General features: G+C 44.3%; 1 protein-coding gene across 1 annotated transcript in view; it reads left to right on the top strand.

Moving 5' to 3' along the window:
* PITPNM2 (phosphatidylinositol transfer protein membrane associated 2) overlaps positions 1 to 20,628 on the top strand; it is a 128,822-nt gene that overhangs the window by 1,498 nt on the left and 106,696 nt on the right. The window contains 1 exon segment of the mRNA XM_032706232.1: positions 13,319 to 13,418. The gene's annotated coding sequence lies outside the window, so the exon portion shown is untranslated.

The following is a 20,628-nucleotide window of genomic DNA, read 5'->3' as shown; positions in this document are numbered from 1 at the left end:
GAGGGTTAAATCCCTTACTTCACCTCCTCCCCAGGCTCTCTCTGCTGAAGGAGCTGAAGCCCAGAGTGCACGGAGGTGCTCAGCCTGGGGCTGGAGCATCCTTAGGGAGCCCCTCAGAGCAGTGCCCTGTTCAGTCAGCCACACAAGTCAGCGCTATCACCTTTTGTGTTAAAATGCCGTGACAGAGGCAAAGTTTACTTGAATTATTTAAGAAAAAAAAAGTTCCTTCCTATGTTAGTACCTGCTCTAAAGTGAGAACTTCCATCTCCTGTGTGCCCTGTGCGTCTGGAAGCTGCTTGGTGGGAAATACGATGTCAGGGAGTGTCTTCAGTCTGTGAAGACATAATCTGTGTGTGCTCAGCTCTGCCCCTGACAGCGGTTCAGCAGGACAGTGGCAGTAGATTAGTCTTTGTGGACATCAGGACTTAAATATGTGGTCTGAGTGCACGTGGGAATATCTGTGGCTTTAGGGCTCCTTATCCTCCGATGGCTCCCCGATCCTGCTCCCTGCCCACATCTTTCTGCTCGTGCTGTATTTTTATCACGCAGTTTATTTTTGTCGTGACTGTGACTGTGTTGTGCTCCCGAGTAACACAAGCCGCCTGACTGTGTTACAGAGTTCAGCACTGGCTCCTGGGCGGTTTGTTTTCCACTGGTCAATAGGAGACTGCTGTTTGTAGGGCAGCCTTTTTCCCTCTTTTCCCTTGGCAGACCCCGTGCCTCCGGTGGTGGATGGATGGCCGAGTGCCTGGCTGTTCTGACAGGTAACTGGGTAATTGAAACGCCTCCTCGGGATGTACAAAATAGAGAATGGCCAAGCATGAAAGCACCACTGCAGACTTGTCCTGGCTTGCTGTTTTTCTCAGGAATTCTGCTTCGTGGTCCTTGTAGTGTGTTCTGGTTGTGGCAGCATCTCTGGGAGGGAAAGAGAAACGAGCAGCAAGGTCTGGAACGCAGCTTGTACTGCTTCCTTTTGATGGAGTGGAGTTCTGGTGGGCTGCTGGGTCCATTAATCGTGTTTAAGTTTCTGTCACTAACTTTTAATTAAAAGCATAGTTGATACCACTTTAATGAACGTACAGATGTTAGCCATCTTCATGCATAAAAATGCTTTTTAATTCCCTTACTATTCCCTTTATGGCCCTTAGATGCTTTTGTTACCATCTAATCCGTGTACAGTAGCAGCTGTTTATCTTCTTAATAAAACTTTTTCTTGCATTTGTGTTCAGGAAACAATAATGCTTTGAGTAAACAATTCCCTGGTATCCTTTAGTGGTATTTTTTTTAAGAAACTTGGCAGAAAGGCTTTTAAGTGATGTCTAAATAGTGAACTCCAAGGCTGACAGTCACCCCGAGCCTCACGTAACTCCACTTGTTGGTGATTGTTCCTCAGCTTATGTGAGAAAAATAAGTATCCCTTAGTGTATGACTTTTGATTCTGATGAGCTTACTGAGGATCTTTCCCCCAAATGATAACTTCTTATTAAAATACCCTGTCTATTTTGGGTTTGCTGGTGTGTGTCAGTGCGTTTGTCGCTTGTTGTGCATCTGACAGCCCGGGCATTTATTGTGATTTACCAGCTGGCACGGGGGAGTTTTATCTAACTTCTCATTTTGCTTGACAGCAACCAGTTTGGAAAGACCTGGCCCTGATTTTTTTTTTTAATAGAAATTCTCAAAAACTTATAATTGACAGTGGAGCTAGAAGGCTTTGAATTTAAATAATTAGTTTGGTTTTATTCACAATTTGTCACTGTTTCTATGAGTTGGCCAAATAGAGAAGCAGCACATCCTTCAAGTGAGCTAATTTAAAGAAGGCTCCTCCAATTAGTCCTAAAGAGCTTTAATCTCCCCCCAACATTCAAATAAAAAATCTTGTCATTCAGTTGCTGTCTTGGCAGCCTGAGTGGAAGGCTTTGGAAATGGCAAGTGAAAGCTGATGCTCGCTCCCCAGTGCAGTTTGACTCATGCCTCTCATGCATATTCACCGTAATGTCCTGTTCCAGGACCAGCAGGATCCCTCTAGAAACACTTTTGGCTTTTTCTTTTTTTTTTTTTTAATGTGTTTTTCTTTCAGGATTTCTCTTGAGAGGGGAGAAACAGGCTTCAGTGTCTCTCTTCTCTTTATTTTTATTTTCTTAGGAGGAAAAAGCAACACATAAACCCCATGGTTTCTTAATGGCCAGTTTCTCTACATGGTGAAGATGCCTCCTCATTTAATTTTAAAGCTGGCTGTCATGGAGTGTGATGCAATTAATATTTCTGATTATCCCCCCAAATTAGTAAAATATGTCTAAATTAAATTTTGAGCCTGAAAACATATTAAAAATAAAAGTGTTCTGTAGTATTCAGTGTGACTGGAAATGGAGTAATTAATGGGAGGGGGGGAATAAATAAAACACTTTTATTTATAACTTTGTTTCCTGGGTGTTGGAGGAAATCCAAATGCCACAAGATTGTGCTGGGGCAGAGTCTGTCTGAGCTCACCCACAGACTGAAAGGGAATGTGGCTTCTCGAGTTGTGGTGTCCATGCCAAGAGTCCTACGAAATTTTAAATGAACAAAGTAATGAATGATATTTGGATGTTCTTAATGTAAGAAGAAGAAAGCAATTTAGCCTGGGGCTGACCCAGATCCTGACACTATGGGGAGTTTTAATCAGCACGATGCCAAGTGAGTACACAGAGCTCCTGAAGTCAGGCTTGTGAGTTTTCCATAGGGAAGAGGTTTTGCTGGTGTGACTGTCTTTGATGGTGATTTTTATTTTTTTTTAATTAAAAAAAAATAAATTCTTAGAAGCTCACAGCAAAATGTTTCAGTAAATCCCACTGGCAACTTAAAAACCAGTTGGGAGAAAAGTATCTTTAATTTTGAAGGGTTGGTGGGGGTCCAGGGGACCTCCTGAGAGAGGGCAGGATCTGGAGATGGAGCTGCTTCCCGCTCCTGCAGCCCTTCCTAAGTGTGTCTGAACAGGATTGGGCTCCAGAGGTGAGAAGAAACGAGGTTGCTCAGGCAAGTGGAGGTAAATAGTTATGGAGCAAATCTGGGTGCAGGGGAGAAATCCAGTCAGCACAGAGCTAAAACCTGCCCTGGAGAGCTGGGGCACATCAAAGTTGATCCCAGAGAGACCATCCAGGAGGAGAAAAGAGAGAAGACAGCATCTGCTGCATGTGGGCTTCCATGTGCAGGGGATGGTAACAAGGATAGCGGGGATCTTGGATTGGTGGTTGAGGCAGCCCAGGTCAAGGGTGTGGAAAAGGTGTGGAAAGCCACAGCCGAGAACCTGGCACGGCTCTGGACTGTGGGAGTGACGGTGCCGGGGTCATTGCTCCGGTATTCCCAGGGCTGGAGCCTGGCAGGATGCACATGCCAGCACCCAGGAGGGCAGGGACAGAAAGCAAACACCTTGGGTGAGTCAGGAGTACTGGGCAGGACTCAGCTTTCCAGGCAGGAGTGGCGCCCACAGCAGTGCCTGGAGCTTCCGAAAACCCCTCGTGGCAAAAGCTGATCCTCGGCTTCTCCTTTCCGAGGTGGTGCTTGAGAACTCCAAATAAAACAGATTTGAAGACCTACAATATCCAGAAGTCTGCATCCTTGTGGACATCGAGTTTTCCACAAGAAAATCCCCAAGCCTGAGCACTGAGTCTCTTGGACAGCGAGGACTCTGCGCAGGTTTGACAGTCCTGACTCGGTGGGTTTGGCCAGCTGAGGTTGGTGGGTGCTGTGGCGCTGGCAGCAGGAATCTTAGAGCTCTCCTTGGCGGGAAAACTGTTGGGATTGGGTAAGTTGGGGAGACTCCTTTGATGGGATGAGGAAAAGTGATTTGCCACTCGTCCTTTTCTGTACCTTTAAACAGTTCAGTCTCCTCTTGGAGATCAGATACTGGGATTTCTCCCTGGGATTTTCCATCAGTTTCCATAGTCTTGTCATGTCAGGGGGAGGGAACAGAGGTCTGGACAATCCAGTTAAGGAACAAGAGGTAGATTGCTGTGAGCTGGGAAGGCACATCTGGGCATGGAAGTGAACTGTGAGGACTTGGGGAGGAAAATAGTGAATGAACTGCTGAGAGTTTCGTAGGCAACGGGGATTCCTGTAACAGACAGGGAAGTTAACTCTGATTTGTTTGGATTGCCGGCACTTACATAACGACCTTCGGGACACTAATTCAGGCGTATTAGCTGACTTAACCCCCAGAGCAGTGACCTGAGAAGGCATTTGTCTTTAACAGCACCATAACCAGTTTGGAGGGTGGGGGGGTGTAATCACATCAGCACCTTGAGGGCTGTGTTGGATCTTTAGGGGCGAGGCCGCGTTATCTGCAGCTCCAGAGAAGTTTGGTATGTGCGTGACCTGACTCTGGACGTGAAGTGGGGCCTTAATTCCATTACGTGCTTTAAAAGGTTATGGAAGGATTGCAGGTTTTTGTAGGACAGCCCTGGTAAACAACAGTTCAGCTCTGGCTGTGGGTTACTCATACAGGGTCTGGTTTGGGATGTGGGGCATCACTTTGGGGCTCTTTTCAGATATTTGGGTTGGAGTCGGAGTTACCTCTCTGTGGGCATTTTCCAAGAGGTGAAAAAAGAATGGGCTGCCATCAGCCACTGCATGTTTGGAATGAACAGCAAAACAATTTCATGTATGTATTTTGTATATAAATGTGGTGTAATTATGTTTTATATACATCAGAAGACAATGCAATGGGAATAATTTCACTTGTGGTTATAATTTGTTTCAAGATCAATACCATAAATTAAATAGCCTCCTCCTGAAGGTAGAAATACAGCAGAATCCTGTTCTCTATGTGGGTGGCTTACCTATTTTAATGCTGCTTTCTTTTTCTTTTTTTTTTTTAAAGAAGGAAATAGAGATTTTATATTTATCATATCAGATGAAATTGAAATCTAAATATTTACATCTTTTCACTGGATCTGAGGTTGAGCACCAGCTGTAGGCGTTGCCAAGCTGTTTAGTTGTCTCCTTCCCTGAGTAGGTTGAGTTCTCCAGGGTGGTGGAGAGATGGAGCCTCATGTTTTTGTGTGTTATTTCCTAGCCAGTCTCTGCATCTGGAAATCCTTCCCTCTGTGGGCTTGATGACCCGGCCTCACGTTCAGAGGGTGTTCTAGCCTAAACATGCTGAAAGCTAAACATGTGTTATCTCCAGCAGGATGCAGAGTTAACTGCAAGCTGTGAAAGTGGAGGGGGAGTTCAGGATACGAGGATGTAAATAACTCGGAGATATTTGGTGGGGAAGAGCAGAAGGGGAAGGAGGCCTCTGCTTGCTGTTTCTCTGCCATCCCCATCTCCTCAGTAACACTTTGAGTGCTCTTCACAAGCAGAGGTGGAGGATCACTTCTGTTTTTAACAAGGGTAAAACAGAAACACACGTATGGAGTGTTGCAGGACACAATTCAGCAGAAGAGACAGTAAAATCCCAGCTTTCTGTCTCCAGTTTTGTTTTGTTTTCCTTGTTTCCAGGCAGGCTGTTATTTCTGAGCAGACTTAACATGGGGTTTTTTGGCTTCTGATGCACCAAAACCAAATGGTAGAGAAGAACATATAGCCTGTTTTGTTTTCCCTCTCTCCATTGTTTTCAAACATAATTTATCCAGACTTTTGGGACCCATTATTTGTCTAACCTGTATCTGGATTATAAAACATTGTGCCAGGTTTTAACTTCAAGAAACAGTAAACATCTTCCATCAAATATCCTCAAAACTGTGTTTAGCCCAGGCCCAGTGTGTCCTTTGTTTCTTTTGGGACTGTGGAGTAATTTTAATGCTGTCTTTTGCTTACATTTAGTGCCTGTAAATAAGTTTTTCCAAAGGGCACCTTTAACATGCTGCCTGTGTGAGAGGGAAGAGCATATTTGGGCAAACCTACTTGAAGGATTAACAGTTGTAGTCCAGCTTCTGTGTGTTGCTCTGCCTTCCCAGTTTTTGTTTATGCTTTTGTTTAGAAGAGATGGTTTTACTTGCCTTGCTGAGGGTGGGCACTTTGGTACCATTAGGTCAGATCTTCTGCATCATGTCTGCAAAACATCTGGGCAGAGAGGATGAAGAGGAAAGAGCTTTCTGTCCTCCTCCTGCCCATTTCTTCATACAGTTGTCCCAGCAGAAAAAGGAGCTTGACAGAAAGGGGAGATTTCATTGTCAAGTGGAGCATCCGTATTATCAAAGGCAGATATGTCAGAGCACTTTTCCCCCCCTGCTCTGTCTTTTGTTCTCTGTATGTCATTTTTCTGACAGAACTTGTGTTTTATTCCTTGTTGTCAAAGTAAAACTGAATAGAAAAGAGGTATTGTCTTATCTTGAACATGGTTACCCAAATCATCAGCTAAACCGTGTTGAGAGAGAATTTTAATTCCTGATTTAAAGGCTGAGTATAATTTGGCTTTTAGACCTCCCATTCTTCCTAAATCAAGTTTATGGTACCAGCAGCCAGGAGTGTCAGCTTCTGATTAGAAACATGTTTGGAGCCACTAAAAATCTCCTTGAAATCAGTTTGACAACTGTTTGAGAACCACCTTTTTTACATTCCCTTCAAGTTCCCTGCCGAGGTCTCTTGCAGCAAACTTGTAGATCTTGTAGATATCTGTCTTTGCTGCATATTTTATTGAACTTGCTCTTAAGCTTCCTAGAGGAATGCACAGAGATAAGCTTTTCAAAGCTTTTTAAAAAATTTAGTTTTACATGAAAACCTGGAATCAGCAAGATGAGAGTTAAACTGGCTGTGCTCAGAGCACCTTGCAAGGAAGTTCTTTTTCCTTTTGTGTGGTTTTTTTTTTTGGAGGTTAAATCTCGATTTCTCCCCAGAATTTCTGGTTGTGTAGCCCAGGTGGGTTTCTCTGGACATACAGGGTGTCAGAGGGTGCAACCAGGTGAGGCAAATCCATCCCACTAGCACTGTGGGTGACAGTTGGGGTGGGCTCAGGGGTCTTGGAATGCATAGGTTGAGGTTGGGAGAAGGGAAGGGAGACTGAGTGGTGCTTTTCAAGCTTCATTCCTGCAGCCTGTGTGGCCTGAACCACCTGGCTTGGAGAACTTGAGCAGTTCCTCAAGGCAGCATCCACACAGGCGCCCCAGGGCTCCACGTTGCAGGAATCAGAAGGAATTCCATCTGGAGGTGGGAGAAACAGCCCTTACAGCCTTTCTTTACTCGAGGCTGGCACGGAGAGCAGAGTGAGTGACACATTTCCATTTGACTCATCCCTTGTCAAAGTGGTGACACCCTTGAGTCACATCAAAAAGGAGCCCTTGAAGCTGAATTGGCACATCACAGAGCAGGTGTTTGCTGGGGGGTTTTTTTTTTGGGTTTTGTCCTTGTTAAGAAAATGATTTTCCCCTTCCCTGAGATGGAATGAAGTTGATTAATGCTTTCCCTAATGTTCTGGGTTAAAAATAACAGGAAAACCTGATTCAGGTAGAATGTTGGATGTTGGCTGTAGAGATGGTCAAATAACCTGCTTGGAATAGTTGTGAAGCCCTAAAAAAATAAAATAAAATAATAAAAAAAATGAGTGCCCAGTAGCCAGATGGTTGGAAAAGAACACCCCACGATCAATGAGGCAATATGTAAATATTTTCAATCATTACCACAGTACTGCTGTGTTGACATTGAAATTCAGAGTGTTATTCTCTGGGACTCCTCATTGATCAGCAGATGAGCTCTGATAAAACAGAGGATAAAAGCACAATACTGAGCATTATTATGGATCGTGGGTTTCGTTGACAAGGACAGGCTTCCATCAAGGGCTGGGAATGGATTTCAGACCCTATTTAAGCATGTTACTGAGCCACTGTTTCTTCCCTGGCTGTCAGCTACCAATTAAATGGTGTTTTATTTCTTGAGCTGCCTTATTTAAGGTGAAATACTGCAGAGTTGACTAATTTTTCTGTGCTAATTAGCACATTTGTATGGGAAGGGGAAAGGTGGAAGCTGACGTCGAGTTCTCTGTTTGAAATATTTCTGGCTAGAAATGACTGGAAAATAATATAAATCAAACAGTTGAATTAGAATAATTTTTTTTGGGGAAAAAAATCCTCCTGAAAACAGGCTGAGGAGACCCTGTGTGGCTGATTCACTTCGAAATCTTCACAGGGGTGATGGCATTGTCATCCATAAAACATGGAGTGCCTTTGGCATACACAGGTGCTGAACCCACCCAGAGGCTTTTTCTTTATTTTTATTTTTTTTTTAATTTTATCTCCTCCTCCACTTTTGTGCTCCTGGAAGAAAGAAATCCTGTAGGTTTTACTGCTCTCAGAGGGGAGTTTGAAGCTTGGCTCTAAATAAGATGCTTTTAAAAGCTGCTTTTTAAGCTCTGCCCACCTCAAAACAGTTCCATGCCAGGGTGAGGCAGGTGCTGCTGGTGGTGGCTCCTGGGATCCCACCATGGAAGCAGGAGGTCTCCTCTGTTTGGGAAGGTGATGTGTGTAGGGGACAGGTTGCCACCTTGGATATTTGATATTAAATGTGACTCTTCCTGTTTTACACAGACTGATGTGATGTTCCTAAAAATCTTGAGTGTAGAGGGGTTTTTTAATATTTTTTTCTTGCAATCTGATCAGAGCAATGTGTTGTAATACTTTCCGCTCCAATCTCCACTTTAATATAAGGGAATAATGACTTTTAAGCGAGGAATAATGACTTTTAAGGAAGGAGGGAGAGGGCTTTGCGAATGAAAAGGTCATTGCAACTACAGCAGGGTCCAGAGCCCAGGCAGCTTCTGGAAACATTTTGCTGTTTGTTTTCTGTCCCTTCCCCTTGGGTCTGGCTGCTTGCAGTGAGGCCAGGACCTTGTGCTCCTTTGGGAATGTAACTCCAGGGCATTTTGGAGGGGCCAGATGCTACAAACATCAGAGAGGGGAAAATGGTCCGGGTGCCTTTCCAAGCTGTTCGTATTTTCCAGTTAACTGCTGCATTTATCCTGCATGTTGATTAATTTCCTGGCACGTCCTGGAGCCTGTTCCTACAATTAGAGTTCTTCAAGATTTGGAATTTTTTTCTCTCTGGTTTGTTGATTTTCATTTGCTCTCTTATATCCCCTTATTTTTTTAGGGCAACTTATAGGAGAGCAGAAACCACCTTCTCTGAGGATCAAGGGCTCTGGAGACTCTCTGTGGTCTCAAACTGATGCTTCCAAGCCACGGCTGTGTGGGGTTTGACCACAGCTGACACTTGGTAGGGCTTAGTATTTATTAATGCAGATTGAGCTGAGCTGAACCAGCTGTGGTGTTGTTGAGGGAGAGTTTTGCTGCTTCATTTCTCCCTGTAAGACAGTGCTCTCAGTGGCTCTGGCTTTGCAGAAGCAGCATGTGAGTCTTGCTTTTTATTGCCAGTGCTTGGCAGACCTCTGGTTCGAGGTGTGAGGCTGCTGTGTTGTGGTCTGTGGTGGTCACCAGGTGTGTTTGTGGGAGCTCTGCCCATCCCACCAATATAAAGGGTTTTAGTGGTGGCAGCAATGGTGCCTCTCAGGGAAGGACTGGAAGGTGAAGTGCAGCACATCAGTTCAGCAGAGAAGCCCTCAGAAGCCAGCAGAAAGCATCTTATAACTAATTAATCATCCTCCTTGGAAAGGTAAATGTCAGCTCTGTTAGTGCAATGTGGTGTGTGCAGCATTTGTGATAAAAATGAGCCGTGTGGCACCTCTGCCTCCTTGTAAAACATATTTCTGTGTGAATGTGTCTATTAATAGCTGGGGTCTGCTTTCATGGACCTGTAAGATGGGCTGTTGTGCTGCTCCAGAACAAACTAGGCTTTCATTTGGGTCTGAGCCACTCTGCTGCTCAGAGACTTCCTTGGGGAGATGCTTCCCTGGAAGCCTTTCGAGGAAGGCAGGGAGTTTGAAAAGTTCCTCTTTGCAAATCGCCCATAAGAAAACTGTTGTTGTAGCCTTTTGGGAGCCCTTGCATTAACTCACATTTCTCTGTTTTTGTTGGGTGGCTTTTTCCTGGCACTTTGGACAAATGTTCCCCTTCTTTAACAGTGCTGGAGCCTCCCACATTTGAGCAGTTTAATTTTGAAGCAGAAGCAGTTTTAACTGTGTATTTGAGTTCCACACAGCACAAAATGCTTCTGAAATGCAGCCAGAGTTAATGGTTATAAAGCTAGAAGAGGCTTAAAACCTGACAATTTTCAAGTTTCAGTTTTGCCTTGGTATTCTGTTCTCACACCTAAAAATAAGAATAGCAGCAGCGGCGGCTTTAAAAAGTGATGACTTGGGAATACAGTCAAGGTGAATTGTTTATGATTATTCCAGAAAACAAGTTTTAGAAATATGTCATAATTTCCTAGGCTGCATTAATTATCTATTACTTTCAGTGTTTGCTGATGGTGTTTCTGCTTCCCAGAGGCAATGCTTTCAGTTTCTGTTGTGCTCAAATGGTTTTGCTTTTAATCACTTTCGATTTCAGTACCATTAGCAGGGGTGCAGAGAGCTGTCTTTCTGTTTGGAACGATTGTTACAGGCTTCAGGTCACTGAAAATGAAAACTTCTGTCATCCTTCCCCAGTCTACAACCCAGGGGAAAAAAACCAGTCCTAAAATAAGAAAGAATAAAGCATGTGGGAAGAACCAGGGAGACAGAGCAGGGCCTGGGTTGACTCAGATTTTTACAATTTATTTACTAAAATGTAGGTTGTGGTGGATGGTTCTTTTGGGAGAGTGTAGTCTGGCGTATCCATTGTCTATAGAAATGTGTCTATTCTGTGGAAAATGTAGAAAGAAAGGATATGGACAAATCCCACCGTGCCCGAGGAATGAATTATTGTATAACATGTAAAAAGTGGTCAGACTCAGACAGACTAGATGTATATTGAGTTAAAAACTATGTATCTGTGATAAGTCCTTATAAAAAAGAAAGGTAATATGAGGATTCTTGTTTACTTGCAAATCAGAATGGTAGAACGGCTGAAAGGACTAATGAGATACTTGCTTTTCTGAAAAAGTGTTTAAAAATTCAAAGGCAAAGCAAGATTAAAATGTTGTATTTCAATACATTTCCATCATACACATTTGAATAGTTGCTTTAGAGAGAAAATCCTTTGGGCTTTGAATCATTGCATTGTGTATAACAGTAGGGGAAGAAATATTTTAAATTTTCTTTCACAAAAACAATTTTTTTCTTAAAGGATTCCTTCAGAATTTGTTGGGCTAATTCTGCCCTAAAGCGCACAAAGAAATTCTTGACACGGGTTTGTGTCTATCAAATATTTCTGTTCAGTTGTAAAGATGTAGTTTTAAAAGTCGTGATGATTTTCAGTGTTAATTTTGTTGTGAGCCTGAAGAATCAATTTTATTTATGAGCTGGTCTTGACTGTGTTAACGTTGGCAACAAGATCAATAGTCAGTAAAAGAGAAGAAAACTGAGATTCTGTTTCAGATAAACTCGGATCAGATCCTAAACCACAGGACCACAGACTGGACCTGAAGTTTCCACCACAAATAGATCCACATTTATTAGTTGCATGACAGAAGGTTTTGAGATAGGTGAAGCAACTTGATGCCTGACACTTTCGACTGTTTTTTCATTATTATTATTATTTTAAACCCAGCCTGGGAAAGCAGAAGTGGCATTTGGGCTCCATGTGCCTGGCTCAGCTGTGAATCAGCAAATGACGTTAATAAGCATTTGTGGACTAAATATATTTTTAAGCTGTCTGGCTGCTGCTCTTGGTGAGATTGCTGAGATTAATGGGCCTTCAATGTTACTCACGTTTGCTCTTCCTCCAGGACGAATCTGACCCGTGCAAGCACTATTATATTTTTTAAATTGCTGTGCAAGAAGGTACAAGAGGAAAGAGCAGTTAGTGTTTTTTTAAACTCTTGCTGAGACATAAATCTATCTGTTAACTGAAGCAGCGTTTGCAGCTAAAGGCAGCAGCGGTTTCTCCACACATTTCAGGGTCTTTGGTGCAGGGAGCAGAGCATGTTGGTGTTTTAGTTATTTTTGTGTATAGCTCTTCATTTTTGGGTGCTGGTCTTAAGGCTTGGATCCAGGTTCTAATCAAGGAGATGAGCTTTTATTTGTGGGGTTGTGGACCCAGATTTGCATGTTCTGATGCAAAACACAGCTCCTGTGCTGGGAAGGACAACTGTGCCCTTCCTGACCTGAAGGGGAAAGGACTGTTTCTGCTGATGGGGAGTTGAGTGAGTTAGAGGCAGTTTTAATCTGAATGTGTGGTTTTTTGGGGGGATGTGAGAGCTGCTGAAGCCTGTGGGTGACTTGTAGGGGAATGGCTGCATGAACCCCAACCTTCCCTGCTCCATCATCCTGGCAGACCGTGTGCTGTGGAGAGCCCTGGCTCTGCTCTGGTTGCTGCTTGGAGAACAGCAGGGCAGAGAAACCAGGATAAGCCAGGAAGACCTAAAGAAACTTGAATATACTTGGGGGGATGATGGCTGCTAGTGGGTAGCACATGTGCATGCCCTAAAGTGCAACCCAGCTGCTTTGAAAGTATAATTAAAACCAGTGTTTGGAGGTAAAGATGAGACTCTGCCTGAAGGAATCTCTTAGAAAGACAAGGGGCTGCTTGGAATAAGGGAGCAAACAGCATAACCTGCTCAGCTGGGAGTGGTTACAGGTTCCTTCTGGCCCTCAGCTCTCCTGACAAAAATCAGCCTTGGGGGAGAGCAGGTGGCTGGAATACGAGTGTGGATGGGCTGCCCGGGGTTGTGTGGGAAGGGCTCTGGATCTGCCCTCCTGGGGGCTGTTGGTTCACCATCCCTCGGCCCCGGCTGCTCCAGCAGCCAGGGGAGCTGCCTTCTCCGTGCTCTTCCAGGTGTGGAAGGATTTGTGGGGGTTACAAAGGCAGCTCCAGCTCTGCTTCCGCCCTTGAACGTGGGATCCTGCCCGGTCTCTGGGGGCTGTTGGGAGCAGTGCTGTGATGTGCCAGGATGATGATTTGTCTCCGTGGAAGTTTTTCAGCACCCAAATTAGAAGGGAATGCTTTAAAGGGAAGTGTTTTACAGAGGGAGCACGTGAGGGTGGTCAGTGCAATGCGCGTGTGTGTTTTCTCCTCTCTCTCTCTTTTTTCCTTCTTAATTTCCATGAGTTAGAGATGATGATGACTCATGGCTTGGAAGGCACTTTAAATCCCTGAGGTGCTCATTGCCGCCTACTATCACGTATTGAATTTCTGACATACCGGAGGGATGTCTGCACAGAAACTCTGATGTGCAATTAGAAAATGTTGTAGCTTTATGTTGTTTGCATAGAAGCCGTTAGCATGGAGTAACTGGGAAAAGAATGCAGCTTTATTCCTGCTCTTGATTTCCCATGGGCATGGCAGTTAAGCAACTGTGTTTTGTCTTTCTCTAGGATGTTGACACATGTGGACCAACAGTGACATCCTTTCTCAGCAATGCTGTCTTTACTCCCTCCTGCATTCAGAAGCATCTAGAGAAATATTTTGCAGAAGGTAGGTGCTGACATTTCAGCTGGATGGCTGTTCTTTTGCTTCTGGATTAGGAAAAAAACCCCCATTTAGATGTTACTAGGGAGAATGGTAATTAATCTGAAGGTTACTAACTCGCTGCTGGTGAGAGGGGATTAACCTGAACTTGAGTTCCACTTGAATAGATGCTCGGGGAAAATGTGCTAAAATGGAGTCTGGAAGAATGGCTGCATGAGCTCTTTGGGAAGGGCTTGGCACTCACAGGACATGGTTGGCTTAAATTGCATAGACGTGTGCGCTGGTAATAAACCTCTTTTTAAAGAAAGCTCCCTGCCTTTTTCTTAGTCAGCATATTTGTTTTTCTTTAAAATCTTTGAAATAAATTCATTACAAGGGAGAATGGCTGCACAGGATGTGCAATTAACAGAATTTTTAATGGATATTTAAATCTTAGGCGTCTGAGTTCCCCCCCCTCCAAAAAAAATCTTAACCATGTTGATTTTATTTGTGTTGTAATAAACAGCTGTGCAGCCTCTGGTACTACCATCAAACTGTTGTTTCTACCTTTTTTTTCCCCTCTGAACTTTAAATTTGCCCAGAGGATTGAAATGCAGCACTTCCCAATGAAGAGTGTAGGAGGGGAAGCAGTAACCCTGTGGTGGTTTTTAGCAAGTAAATGTGAAGAGGTTGTGTTTTTTATGGATGTTGTTTGGGGGTTCAGTGTGTGTGCCTGGCTCCCACCAAACCTCTTTTGTGTGAGTTCTAGAAATGTAGATCATAGTGTGAAGTCTCCCTACAAAATTAGTGGCTGAAGAGGAGGTTTTTGACAGATGGAGTGTCAACCTTTAGACTGACTGCATAGTTTTGCATCTTCTTATTGTCCTCCAGTACATTCCTCAGCACTAAGCTTTTTTTTCTTTTCCCTTATCAGAAAGGGTGTTTTCAACTCCCCCAAATGTCTCTTTGGGGTGATACTGTGGTATAGCAACTTTGCATTTTTGCTCCCGGATGCTAAAACCCAAAAATTGATGGGTTTTGCTTCAGGAGCAACGAATTGCTGGGAAGAAGAGAAAGAATAAATGAGTTTGGATCCGGGGCTGTTCACTTACCAGAATGAAATGTGATTTCAGTTTGTGTGGATTTATCGCTCAGGGTCGCAGCAGTTACACTGAGCCCACAGTGACACCAGCCCTGTGTTAACATGAAATATCTGTTGAAAACTAAGGGTGATTTGAATACCTTAATTATCTCCTGGCGGGGAACTGGCTCCCAGTGAATTCATTGCTGTTCCCCATGTTGATTCTCTTCCTGAAGCCTCTCTTCAGGATTAGCAGAGCCAGGCTGTTCCCAGTTCTTTGTCTTGTCCCTTAGGAATACCTGATTTCCTTGGGAGAGAGCCCGGCAGCTCCTGCCTGCCCTCGCTGAAGGAGCTGTGGACGGGTCTCTCTGGGAGCAAAAGCTGCCGTCAGCAGCTTTAACAGAGGAGTTTATGCTCGTAGAGGCATTAATTGCCATGTGAATTTGTGCTCCTGTGCTGAGGAGGAACATCTGTATCCCGAGAGCTTTCCCTCCTTGTGTTAGGTCACGAAATCCCCCTTGGGCCGTTGTAGAGGGGAGTGTTTTTCTGGGAATTAGCAGTAACAGCAAAGAAGAAATACAATCCTTAGCAGTGCTCAGGGTTTGCTTTGCCCCGAGGTTGAGGCGCCTCTTGTTTCACTTGCCTGGAGGATTTAACAGGGCTGATGAGGTGCCCAAGTGGTCATTAATTTCCTGGGCAGGTGAGGGGAAACTGCCTTTGGAATGGTGTTCACAGCAAAATGAATCCAGGCTGTTTGCGTCAGCAGAGAGCCAGGAACGTCTGTGGATTGGCAGGTAGGGAATGTAGGGAGAAAAATGGGTTTTAAACCTTGTCAGGGAGTGCAGTGTTTGTGAAGACAAGAAGCTGAATAGCAGTGTTCAGGAAAATGCTGTAGGCACTGGGTAATATTCCCCTCTCTCCTGCCAGCAGCCCTCTGTTTTTCCAAACGTGGAGGCTTTGAATCCAAACTGCTGGACAGAGTTGAAATGTTGGGAGAAGGCTTCTCTGCAAGTTATACGTGGGAGTATTTTGGGTGGAATAACTTCAAAATCTAGGAAAGTGTCCTCAATCCCCGGGATGTGTGTGCGTATTCAAGCCCTAAGTGCTGGTGATTCTGGAAGTTGTGGGACCTGGGCAAGGAGCTGGTGGGGGAAGCAGTGGGATGGGGAGATGGAGGATGCTGGTGCAGAGTGAGGAGGTACCTGCAGCTCTGCATCCTCCCTTCTACCTGTCCAAGGGCACTGTGCTGCCTTTTTGTGTTTCCACTGCTCCTGCAGCTGCAGAATCCTGGGTGGGATGAGGAATTTCTCTCTTTAAGAAGAAGAGGCTGATGTTGGGCAGGAGGATAATACGTAGGAGAGGGGAAAGTAAATGAGGTGGAATCACAGGGTGCCTTAACCTGAGAAGATGTGAGGCAGGTGGGGACAGGGGACTTGTGCACTGGGGAGGTGACGTCCCCTCCAAGCAATTTGTACAAACACACAAGGAGTGTGTGGTGACCTGTCAAAAGGAAGCACAGGTTTGCATTGCAGTTGGGTCCTTCTAATGCCCTTCCAGGACCCCCTGCCTCGCCTGCAGCACCTGTCTCTGCCTATGCCGTGCTGGGCTGTGATTTTCCACCCCTGGCTGTGTAATGTGATCAGCTTTTCTCCTTCCAGAGCCTTATGTCCTTTTATGTGGACACAAATTGGGGCTGAATCTTACTTTTTCTACATCCTGTACTTACCAGGGGAGTTACTGTGGGATCCATGACGTGAGAACTGAATGCAGAGAAATCTGTCCTCGTGTTGGATCCTTCATCAACTATATCACAAAACTCACTGTAAGGAGTTAGATCAAGGTGATAACACTCCAGAGAGCTGGGTGATGGCTGCTCTTGCATGGCAAGGACATGTGCTGCTGTTTGGCAGCACAGTTGTGACATTCCCTCTCTGAGCGTGTAAAGGTGGTGGGTTAGTGTGGCACTTTTTACTGTGCCAGGCTGGGAGAAGAGGGAACTGCTGATAGGGAAAGGAGGAAGAATGGGATCTTTTAAAGGTGGGAGATAGTTCCAGGTAAACTGAGTTAAACCTGGCAGACTAGGACATAAGTATTTGAAAAGGTACAGAAGGATCCCTTTTCAAAAGAAGGGATCTTGGTAGTCCCTCTGTATAGTCTGGCACTATGAAATTTTTAGTGGAACATGGGTGAGTTTGTCTTTTGGTGGTTTTCCTCCTTTTACAGTAGGAACACCAGACACGAGGAACTGTTTGGACACACGTATTTAACTGGGAGGAAAGAGCTGTGACGCTGGTGTGGTTGTAACCACAGACTAACTGACAGTTTCCTGCTGCAAGAAACTTTCTATAGATCTAAACCTCCTTCGTTTGTGTTTGTTTTTCTGTGCTGTTTAAATATCTGAGGAAGATTCCACTGCTTCGAGGCTTCTATTTTTTGATCAAGTCTTTGTTGTAGTAATTTGGGGGGATGGTGGTGTGAAGAGAGATCATTACAGCACTAATACAAAATCAGGTGAAGTCCAAAAGGTTTTCCTATATTTTACTGTCTGGTTTAGCGTAAAAGTCAAGAAGTAACCCCATCAAATGTGTGTCAGACTGGTTTTGCAGTTACATTTGCATGTACAAAGCTCAGTTTATTTCTGGGGAGAAAGGATGCAATCATGTGAACCTACTTGTGTGGCTCAGACTCTTCATCCAATATTTTCATGGCATCATTACTGGCTTCCAACTCTCCTGCCTCCTTCCCAGTCTTCTCCCCTGCGATGTGTTAAATATCACAGCTGCAAAAATGAGGGCACGTTTTTTCCCTGCTGTTCCCATTCCAGCTGGAAAACTTGGACAGATCCTTCCCTTGTGGTTTGTGATACTGTAAATAAAGGCTTGGGAGGTCACACGTTTTCCATCTCAAGTTATTTTGATTCCAGTGCTGGAATGGGAGGGGAGGAGAGGAATAAAAATAAAAACAAAAACAAAACCTCCGACTGTTGTGGCTTGTTGTGGGAAAAAAGAGCTCATTAATGTAAAGGGAAAGCAGTTGAAAGAAAGGCCTTTGCAAGGAGGACTTAGTCTTTGACTGAAGCTGAGACTGGGATAATTAGGGTCAACGATTTCAAAGGAATCTTCCATTAAGCTTTGAAATAAAAGTGATCTACAAAGGAAGGCCCTGAACACGAGGCTCCTGTGATCTGGTGCTGTTGCTGGGCAGTTGCTTTGTGGCTTTAAAGGTGTACTGGCGTGACTGTGGAGGCATTTTGGTGAGTAATTTTCACCTGGGTTCCTGTGAATATGGTTACTCATGGCCTGAAATGTCAGTTAAGTGGGCTTTTAAACGTGGAGCTGAGAAGTTGTGGTTGGAGGTCTCTCTGGCTGTGATGCATTTTGTGGTTGGGTGACCCAGAGTCGCTGCTCACAGCCCGGGGCAGCACCCCTTGGTCTGGGCACAGGAGTTGGAAAACATGTTTGTGCCATTTACCTCGAGTAAACGTGCAGTTCAGCCTTCTGAAAATCACCACAGGATCGTGGCTGTTACTGCTGCTGTTCACAGCTGGTGTCCTACATCTGCAGGCTTGGTCTCCTCAGCTGTGTCCCTTTTCATGTTGGTGTTTGAGGCTTTGAATACTCACAGAAAACACTGTTTAGGCTTAACCTTACACACGATATTTTTCCTTTTGATATTTGTATAATCGTGTTTTGAATTTGCTAAGAAAGGAGCTCAGGACAAGGTCCACTGAGCTTTACTGCTGGGTGGTGATGTGCTGAGTGGGGTGAATATTGGCTTACAGGGGAGGAACTAACACGTACTGGCAACTGTGTCCCTCACTTCTGTTGCGTTCTGAAGAGACCTTTTCCTGGTAAAGATTTTTTTTTTGTTAGTTTTTTGTCAAAACAGGATACAAAAAATGAATATAATTTGTCACTGCAGAACTCGCATTGTACCTTGACAGAAGTATTTCTTTTTCCATAAACTGTTATAAATATAAATGTACAGCAGGAGCAAAAGAGAAACATTCCACATCTAGATATTAATCTCTGCACAGGGTAGTCTTTTGATTCAATAACTTTTCTTCCTTGATCTTCTTTTGCATTTTTTTTCTTTAATGGGCACAGGACATATGGACATAAAAAATAATGGCCCAATTTCACCCCTGCTGTAGCTCATTGACGTCATTAAAGCTACAGCAGGGATGACTTGGCCCAGATTCTTTAAAAATAAGACCTGATGAACAACCCCTCATGGAAAAGCTCCGTGGAGAAGGTTGTCCTGAGCACAGCATAGAGCAGATGTGATGTGACTCACTGTGACATTCAGTAACATTCCCATTGGTGCCAATCCAGGGAAATGGAGGTGGGACTCTTCCTGGAGGGGACAGAGGGCTGCAGATGTGCTGCAGATCTGCTGCTGTTGTGGCTTAATAGAGGGATGGAAAGGGGTGATTACTGAGGTGAGAGGAGGGCACTTAAAGCAGAGGCAGATCTGGGTGGAGACCTCACTGGCTTGGAAGTTGTCAGAGGTGTCTCTGCCTGAGGGCTGGGATTGCATGTGGGAGCCAAAAGATGGGAACCATGGTAGAAAGGATCCATGGAAAAACTTGGTTTGAGTAGGTTTTCAGGAAGATGGTTTGGGTCTGGTTTGTATTTTTGTACTTTTTCCTCGCTGCTGCCCAGAGGTTTTCTGTGACATCCAAGTGTTGCCACACAAGGATCTACCATCTGAACACGGCAGCTCTCCCTTCCGTGGCATAAAGGGGCACTCCAAGGTTCAGTATCCTGAGGTAGGTCTGAGGTGCAGCTGCTTTTACAGGGCATATTTCCCTCCTTATGACTGTGGAATAGAAATTCCAGGTAATGGAGGTGAAAGAGGGCAATGCAGATCATGGGTGAAAATAGTAGATTTGACCTTTACTTAAATGCTCGGTCTGAATTAAGCTGAAAAATGCACTTTCAGATCTGAACACACTGGAAACAGAGACAAATGTGAAAGGTTCTCAAGAGTTGTTGACTACTTTCCATTTACTAAAATAGTAGTAGCGATTCATGGATGGTGGCTCTGAAAATCTTTACACCAACATACAAAGCGAGTGTTTTGCTCACTGTTATTTATAACTGCAGGAAGAAACACCTTTTACAGAGCAGTCAAAGCCCCAAAGCTGCATCTGAGGTGTGTGAATGCTTGATCCCTGTTTGTACAGCCAATATTCATTGCCTGGGGTAGCTTTAATTTAACCGAGTTCTTGGTGGTGATAACTGTATCTAGCCAAGACAGGTTCTCTTGCAGTGAGTCCAAGAAATCAGATAGTTCTTTTTCTGATGCCAGACTCTTCTGGTCCACTGAATATAACTGCAAGAACACATAGTTCCCAAGGAGGAAAATGCTTACTGTGTTTTTGGTGACAGCTGAAGCTGACTTGGGGGAGGGCAAGATGGAGCCAATACCAACCCTGTCTGTTGCTGAGAGCGTGTTCGTTTTAAGGGAATTTAAGTTGGAAAGTTTTTTGCTGTGGAAAGCCAGAACAGTGTCAAAGTGACATTGCCTAGTATAAATAGTGAAGGGAGAAATTAAATCTTTAAAATATATTCAGTCGTTTGATTAGTCATCCAAAACTCTGCTGGTGAGACAGGGAAAGAAATCTGGGCTTAACCTGATAAATGTCCTTCTAACAGTGGAAAAAGTCATAAAACCCAAAAATTCATGATATCCAGAGAGACCATGCAGCAGCTGGCAGCAGACTTCCAAGGAAGAGTATTAATCCGAGAGGAAGTGGGAGGAAAAGGTAACCAAAAACTGCAGCCTTGATGGCTTTTGAAAGCAAAAGGTATTTGATGTAATGCAGATAAGGATGATTATCTTCTTTTATTGCACAGAACACGCCCTTGTCTGATAAAACTGTCCTGCTTTGAGGTTCTCTGTCCTCGTATTGTCTTCCTTCATCCTGTTCAAGCCCCCCTGTGTCAGAGTGGTGGACTTATTTAGGATCTAATTCTGCTTCCACTGAGGCCAAAAGCAAAACTTTATACGTGTGAAGAGCACCTGCCCTAGAACTGCAGGTGAACCACCACCAGACTGATAAGCAGCATATTTATGCCAGATCCAATAAATGCTTGATGACTGGAGAGAAGGGTTGAAGAGAAGATTCCATCTAAGAGAATGTAAGAAAAT

This window comes from Chiroxiphia lanceolata, chromosome 18 (assembly GCF_009829145.1).
Source record: "Chiroxiphia lanceolata isolate bChiLan1 chromosome 18, bChiLan1.pri, whole genome shotgun sequence".
Classification (NCBI taxonomy): Eukaryota; Metazoa; Chordata; class Aves; order Passeriformes; family Pipridae; genus Chiroxiphia; species Chiroxiphia lanceolata.
This window is presented reverse-complemented; position numbering and strand designations above follow the sequence as displayed.